The sequence below is a fragment of the Hydra vulgaris genome, chromosome 13 (genome assembly GCF_038396675.1).
Source record: "Hydra vulgaris chromosome 13, alternate assembly HydraT2T_AEP".
Lineage (NCBI taxonomy): Eukaryota > Metazoa > Cnidaria > Hydrozoa > Anthoathecata > Hydridae > Hydra > Hydra vulgaris.
In genome coordinates, this window is record NC_088932.1 from 33,442,436 (window position 1) to 33,451,245 (window position 8,810).

At 27.7% G+C, this 8,810-nt stretch overlaps 1 long non-coding RNA gene across 1 annotated transcript; it reads right to left on the minus strand.

Moving 5' to 3' along the window:
- Positions 1–774: 774 nt before the first annotated feature.
- LOC136089334 (uncharacterized) lies at positions 775–3,629 on the minus strand. Its single transcript, XR_010642960.1, has 2 exons — positions 2,712–3,629; positions 775–1,169 (listed from the first exon to the last, which is right to left on the minus strand). It is a non-coding gene; the product is annotated as an uncharacterized LOC136089334 (long non-coding RNA).
- Between the last annotated feature and the right edge of the window lie 5,181 nt (positions 3,630–8,810).

Here is an 8,810-nt window from a genome sequence, read left to right on the forward strand (position 1 = left end):
AATATAATTAATTTGGGTTCATGATGATATTTTTAATAAAGTTTTTGAATAAATTTGTTAATACATAATCATTTTACCAAAAAATACCGCAAAAATATCAGTAAACTTTTTTTTTCTCTCAGTTTTCGGAGTCAAAAATTTAACGAAATACTTTGCAGGAATATTTCTTAAAAACTCCTAAAACTAAAAATGGTGAAAAACACAAATCGTCTCTTAGCTTGCAACACCGCTCTAATTGCTGTTTTTACGTTTTAATGCCTATCGATTGAGGCTTTCGTTGCGCATCTAACTACTGGTCACATGTGGTCACATTATATAAATTTCAGCAAATCAGAAGCCCTGATTCGAAAAGTAGTGACAGCGCGCAAGTCGGTTGGCCTCATCGCACAAGTTGTTAGTTTTTTTTTCGTCTCCTGTAAAATTGGTAAAAATGACTATGGTGTTGTTAGCTAAGGGACAAAACACCTTTAGAATTAAGTAAGCTGCAAACATGGTTGAAACTATTTTTAAAATGAAATATCTTTAAAAAAGCAATACATAAAAAAAAGTAATTTAAAGTTGGCTATAACGCGGCGTTAATTTTTGTTCAAAAATCTCCCGATTGCAAGTTGGCGCGTGTTTTCACACTTACAGCCATAGTAAGTGGAAACCATGTAAAAATAGCAGTAAAACTTTAATAGATCAATCAATATTAAAAATTTTTAGAGTGGTTTCTATCGGAACAGACATTTTGCTCTAAATTTGAATTTTATTAATAAGAAAACAAAGCGTATGTTTATGTATCTCATCCTACCATTTTTTTAATTATATCTTAAGATTATACTTTCACATTGATAACATAATATCAAATTGATATTTGCAGAATATTACAAAAATTGGACACTCCAATTATAACTGTACTTCTGAATAAAAATTAATTATTAAAAAACTAAAAATCTATATGTAAAGTAATTTTTTAAACTTAAAATTTTGTAAAACACCAGAATTAAACAGAATTAATCTCCAAAAATAATTTAAAGAAATTATAAAATATAAGTAATCTAATTAGTAAATAAAATAAAAGGAAAATTCTTCTTAGAAAATGCTGCTATAAAAATTATTTCAATTGGTTTGTAGTTGAAGGTTCTTTTGATTTTGTTGCAGGAAAGTAAGTCATCAAGTGCCAATACCTAAAAAACAAAAATAAAAAATTACTACTATCCTATCAATTTATCACACATGTTCTATTTTCAGTCAATTTGTAAATTCTATTTTATAAATCTACACACACTGTAGTTTGCATAGCTTTTTGAACAGCCTAGCTTTAGATATGTTGTGGATTAAATAGCTAACCTTAACTTAATCTTAAAACAATAGAGTAATTTATTCTTGAACCAATATAATAACTTAACCTTAAACCAATAGAACTACTATATACACCTTAATTTATTCACACAAAAAAAGCACAACATTAAGAAAGGTGTCATCTTATTAATATCTTTATAACAGGTATTATTTATAAAAACTAATAGAAATAAATTTTTTTCATATTTTAAATACCTTATCTTTTTTATGAAGGTTATATGAAAATATCGTTAAATGATATAAATAAAATCCAAGTCTAAAAAAATATATTAATCAATTTGAACAAATATAATTTCTGAAATCGAGATATAATCAAAATGCTAAAGAATTTTTAGAAATAAAATGAAACCGAAAATTTTTTTGCTTGTACATTCTTTTTGATGTTTGCCAGCACAAATTTTTTAATAGAAAGCCATAAACTGAGCAGCCTTGCCAGTCATTACATCTGTGATACCTATTTTGAAATTCATAATACTTGAGGTAATCTTTTTGTGACATACAAATTTGGAGTCCTTTTGGGACTCCACATCCCTGCTTGGATCATGGCTTTACTTAGATAACCTTAACACAAACATTAAGGTTTTTTATAATCTGATACCTTTTATCAGATTACTATAGCCAACTTTGAAAAACAAACTACAAATTTTTTTTTTTTTTGAACATGAAACATATGAATGGATATTAATAAATATAAATGAGAGAAACACATTTTTTAAGATATACACCAACATTTGTAAGAAAAATTATTAATATAAAACATTTAAATCTGTAAAAAAAAAAAAAATTTGTGAACACTTCAGTTCATTACTTATATAATGTAACATATTCAAATAGTTGTTTGAATATACTTTTGTAACATATTCAAATATAAGTAGTTGATGATAACATATTCAAATATAAGTAGTTGCAATATAAGTAGTTGATATTAATAGTTGTTTGAATATACGAATTATAATTCCTAAAACATTTTTTTGTAGCTTTTTTAATAATAGCTCTTTTGATAATAAAACTGTTGTAATCAATAACGAGCTTGTTTATCAACTTAATAATAACTTAATAATAACTTAATAATAAGTTAATAATATGTAACCAAGTAAAAAATTTATCCTTCAAAAAAATACTTAATGAAGTTACAAAAAAAGTGTACAAAAATGCAGAATAAAATCCAGACAATTTAAAAATAAAACTTTGAAATTCATGAATACGAAATAAAACAGAAAACAAAACAAAAATATAAAGATAAAATTAATAACTAATATAAACAATTATGAAATAATAAAATAGGATTTGCAAATAAAATAAAAGTTAATATTTAGTGTGTTTAAATATCCTAATAACATAATAATGTTGCATAAACATAAACTTACTTCATAAAATGATACACATCTGAATACATTTCTTGGCTAAACACAGACAACACTGATGTGTAGCCAGTCACATGTTGCAAATAAAGATATTTGTTACCATTTTTTCATACCGTTTTAATATATATTTATACCTACTAATAAATATTATTTTTATGAAATATGTTTTATCAAATATAAAATTCAAAAAAAAAGAAATTTAAATGTCAAGTGACAAATAAATAAAAAATTGAATAACATTTACATTTTAACATTCAAGATAAAGTCTTAAAAATAGTTTGTTTGTTTTTTAATCAAATAATAAACATTTTTTAAAAATGGCTGCCAGTTTTCTGAAAATTAGTCAAAAAGTCACATAAAAACATCAGAGATAAACTCATACTTATCTTTTACTTCATTTATGAGAAAATTCCGCAAATAGTCCTTAGTGTGTTAGGTCCATATTTAGTTAGAGATTTTAAAGTTAATTCATTATTTTAGGTTTCAAGACTTTTTAAAAATCAAAAATGACAATTTTTACAAGAAAAAATACGATATCTCAAGATATATTTATAAACTTTCAAAATCTCTAGCTAAAAAGAAAGATATTAATGCAAGTATCAATTTCAAATATAAAATTGTGTGTATAGATGAGGTAGCATATTGGTTTATCGAGCATCTTTTTGTAGACTTATTTATTAAGATTAAAATAATACGAAGAATGTGTAAAAATACATATATTCTTCTACATACAAAAAACATAACTCCTATTTCAACATATTAGCACATTAAAACATTCAACTTTTGACCAATTAAGCCATGATCCTTGGTTACTTAACTGCATGTTTTAGTGTAGTCTGAACCAAACATAAAAATATTCCAGTCTACACAACATTTAGTTTTAATAGTCGCGCGAACAATTCGCGCTGAAAGATTTTCGGCCAAAAATTAACGCGTGTAATTGTTTGTTATCGGTTTTGTTAAATAAATGTTTGTACAAACATTTATTTAACAAAATCGAATAAAATAATAAATACAAATAACATTAAAAAAAAATACGAAATAATGATTGAAAATAGAAAGATTGAAAAAAACAACAATTGTTGTTATTTTAAAATAACAGCAATTGTTGTTATTTTCAATCTTTTTATCAATTACGTGTTCGTTGAAGTTTAAACTTTCTTTTATCTCTTTAAGCTCTTTTTCAATTTTTTTAATTTTCTTTGTATTTGCATTGATATTTGTCTCAAGTTTAATCAATCTTTCGTAAGCTTGCGTCCACTTTCGAGTAAAGTTTTTTAAAAAACCGGTAAGTGATAATAGAAAAAAGAAGAAAATCAAACGCTTGCATCAATAAGTATAGTGTATTCTAATCAGTTTAATAAAATAAAAAACAGTAATTCGAATTTTATGTAATAAATCACTCTAAAAAAGTTACTCGAAAACTCGATTCGTTTTATTCGTTTTTATTTGCTAACAACTAATCTCACAAAAAAAGTAATTTTTAGTGTGTTTAAATATCCTAATAACACAATAATGTAGAATAAACATAAACTTACTTCATTAAAAAATCTGAATGCATTTCTCGGTTAAACACGGACAACACCGATGTGTAGCCAGTCACACATTGCAAGTTAAGATATTTGCAAACATTTTTTCATACTGTTTTATATATATATATTTATACCTGAAAATAAATATTCTTTTTATGAAACATATTTTATCAATTATAAAGTTTAAAGAATATATATTTTAAATGTCAAGCGACAAATAAATAAAAAATTATATAATATTTACATTTTAACATTCAAGATAAAGTCTTAAAAATAGTTTGTTTTTTAATCAATAATAAAAAAATATTTTTTAAAATGGCTGCCAGTTTTCTGAAAATTAGTCAAAAAATCACATAAAAACATCAGAGATAAACTCATACTTATCTTTTACTTCATTTATAAAAAAATTCCGCAAATAGTCCTTAGTGTGTTAGGTCCATATTTAGTTAGAGATTTTAAAGTTAATTCATTATTTTAGGTTTCAAGACTTTTTAAAAATCAAAAATGACAATTTTTACAAGAAAAAATACGATATCTCAAGATATATTTATAAACTTTCAAAATCTCTAGCTAAAAAGAAAGATATTAATGCAAGTATCAATTTCAAATATAAAATTGTGTGTATAGATGAGGTAGCATATTGGTTTATCGAGCATCTTTTTGTAGACTTATTTATTAAGATTAAAATAATACGAAGAATGTGTAAAAATACATAAATTCTTCCATGAACAAAAACTCCTATTTCTATTATTTCTATATAGCTATTATTTCCTATAACTCCTATTTCAACATATTAGCACATTAAAACATTCAACCTTTGACCAATTAAGCCATGATCCTTGGTTACTTAACTGCATGTTTTAGTGTAGTCTGAACCAAACATAAAAATATTCCAGTCTACACGACATTTAGTTTTAATAGTCGCGCGAACAATTCGCGCTGAAAGATTTTTGGTAAAAAATTAACGCAGTGCAAAAATTGCTTACACTACTTAATATTATGGCTGTTGCACAAAAATAATTTCTATAAATCTGGTTTTGCGTTAGTTGTGAAGTGGTTAGATCGCTAAATATTTATTAATTTACCTTTACAAATTGCTATAAGTTATTTACAGCTTGAGTTTGTCCATTATTACGTCAACAGCTTTTTTTTTAGCAATTTTACCTCCCCTTTTCCCTCGTCAACAACTTGTTAAATTTCCAGAGACAAATAAAATCACAAGAATGCTTAGACGTCATTCCTACGTAAAAGCAGGCCCGCCGTGAGCCTTTGCGGCGCCCAGGTTCAAAATTTCCCAAGCGCCCTACTGAAAGTGAAAGCTGATCTAATGATACATATAATAAGCCATTTGATAACAAATCAAAGAGGATAAAAGAATAAGAATTTTTTTAATTTTAATTAATGAACATTTGAACAGTTTATTTCTAGATAATTGCAATGGTCTTTTGACTTGGTTATACACTCATACATAAAATGATAAAGTCGACACTAGAACATGGTAGAAACAGACCAAAGACAATCATTAAACACTATTGGATGTTAAGAGCAAAAATTTGTCTAGAATACAACAGCTATTGTTGTTTCAACTTCAGAGGAAATTGATCTTTCGAGCTTTACTCATGGCGAATTTGGAAATCACTTCACCGTAGCACAACTTTTTGGCAAGATCATGCTCAACGGAAATAACCAGAAGATTCGTTCTTGTTATTTCCAAAAGTCGTTCTTGGCTCATTGTAGAACTTAAAGCTGTCTTAACTAGAGCAAGCTTACTAAAAGATCTCTCGCCTTCCGCAACAGAAACAGGGATGGTGTTGAAGATGCGCAGCAAAATGCAGACTGATTCGAAGAGCGGCTGAAGACCTTTCTGGTCTCCCCGTTGAGAGAAGTTTCGTAGAAAATTGATTCAGGAACCTTCTTCTTATTAGAATCTTTCGGGAAAGCTGAAGGATTTCGAGGAAGCCCATGTAGAAGCACAGAATCTCTTTCCACTTTGGAAAGATGTGGGATCATTGGAAGGAATGGTAGCGATGGGTTCTTCTGTTGGCAACACCTGAGAATAAGTTTTAAAAAATCTTATTTTATTAGCTTAAAAGTTTATTAACATCACTTCTTTTAAAGAGGTAGAACTTACTAAAATATTCTCTTCATTCACAGCTACCATTCTGTTTTTTGATAGGGGCTCTCCCGAGCTTTCAGAAATGTCAGTGACATCGTTTTCAGTTCCAACCTATAAAAATAAGTTAAAAATTTATATAACATTGAATTAATCAAATGGGAAAATATCCTTTCACGGGGAAAACTATTTACTACTTGAATCGATTGACTTGGCAGGAAAGAGTTTGAAGCAGTAGGACTTTCATCTTCTCCTTTTTTGTAACTGTAATACCACAGTCTTGAAGAGTGCGTTTGTTCTTTTCCTCATTCGCAGTTCTTTGAGCAGCATTCTTTCTTACTTGACAACCAGAATCTTTCTTTTTAAAACCAGACATGTTTTAATTCTTTTTGAAACAGCATCCGCTCATAAGCAAAGAACTGTTTGAATTTCTTCTTGATTGGGTCTATCAGACTATCACTTCGATATCACGTGTTACAAAATTGTTTTAAGTTTGAGAGATTTTAAAAATTAGAGAAATAAATTTAATAACACCCAGTGGGCACAGGACCTGAATAAGACGTCTTTTGAACGTTCAAAAGACGTCCAAAACGTTCAATAGACGTTTAAAAGACGTCTTTTTTACGCCCTGTGCCCACCGGGAATTGTTTTAATATTTTATATCAATATCAAACTACTTGGATTTAATCTAATCTCTTTTTTTAATAAAGTAAAAAATCTTACTTTCCTGCAACGGAATCAAAAGAACCTTCAACTACAAACCAATTTAAAAACTTTTTATAGCAGCATTGTTTAAAAAGAATTTTCCCTTTATTTTATTTACTAATTACATAACTTATATTTCATAATTTCTTTAAATTCTTTTTGGAGTTTTTTTAATCTGGTGTTTTACAAAATTTTAAGTTTAAAAAATTATTTTACATATAGATTTTTATTTTTTTAATAATTAATTTTTATTCAGAAGTACAATTCTAATTGGAGTGTCCAATTTTTGTAATATTTTTTTTGCAAATATCAATTCGATATTATGTTATCAATGAAAAATAATCTCAAGATATAATTAAAAAAATGGTAGGATGAGGGACATTAACGCTTTACACATACGCTTTGTTTTCTTATAAATAAAATTCAAGTTCAGCGCAAAACATCTGTACCGATAGAAACCACTCGCAAAATATTTTAATTTTGATTGGTCTATTAAAATTTTACCGTTATTTTTACATGATTTTCACTTACTATGACTGTAAATGTGAAAACACGCGCAAACTGGCGATAGGGAGATTTTTGAACAAAAATTAACGCCGTGTTAGAGAAAGAAAAAATTAATAATAAATTTTCAAACGAAAAAATCCGTAACCCCGAAGATAGATGGCGAAGAGGTAATTTAAGAATTGATGGAATATGTGAAGACGAAGTCGAATCTTGGGAGGCAACCAAAGAAAAGGTCCATTCATTTTTTCTACAAAAACTGGGTTTAAAGGGCATTGAAATTGAACGTGCACATCGCACTGGGTGAAAAAAAGTTGGACGTCCAAGGGTAATAGTCTTAAAACTTCAACAATACAAAGACAAAGCTAAAATTTTAAAGGAATCAACTCGTCTCAGACGAACAAACATTTATGTAAATGAAGATTTTTCTCGCGAAACAGTTGCAATCAGAAGAAAATTGTTTGCGGAAGTGAAAGAACGACGTTTAAACGGTGAGAATGTTTCGGTTCGATACGATAAAATTATTTCTTTTAAAAATAATACTTTTAAAAACTAAGCATGGGCGTTAGGCGGTCCGTTGAAAACCGTTAATTTCGGTTTTGTTATAAAAAATTAACGAAATTTCCGTTAAAATCCGTTACGTTAATGTATCCGTTTATTAACGGCAATTTTTCGTTAACGGCCGTTAACTTATTTTAACGGTTGTTAAACTCCGTTAAAGGCCGTTAACCCCTTAACTGTGTCTGACGGATACATCCGCCTTTCAAGGGCGTAGCTCTACGTGTGTCTGACGGATATATCTGTTTATTGGAACTGTAGGCTTATATGTGTCTGACGGATAATTCTGCATTTTGGAACTGTTGCACCGTTTGTGACTGACGGATATTTCCGTTTTTTACATAAGTTAAACAACAGATCAGATATGATAAGTTAAAACGAAGTTTGTTTATTTATGTTATGTAATAGCTTTTAAAAAAAGTATGGTCTTCATTTTATACTCTAGAGTTTTTTCAAAATATAGAAGATCTTACCCTAAAAGAAGTAATTATTCTGTTCAAGATCTAATTGAATATGTGGGAGAAAGCGATGAATAATCTGATATTAGTTCTAATGATGGTTCTTCTAATGAAGGTTCAGTTTAATCTGTTACAGAAGAAGAAACAATTTGCTCATCATCAGCAAATTATTTCTTTTAAAAAATAAAAAAATAAAAAATTTGCAAATAATTTTATCATCATCAGGCTCTAT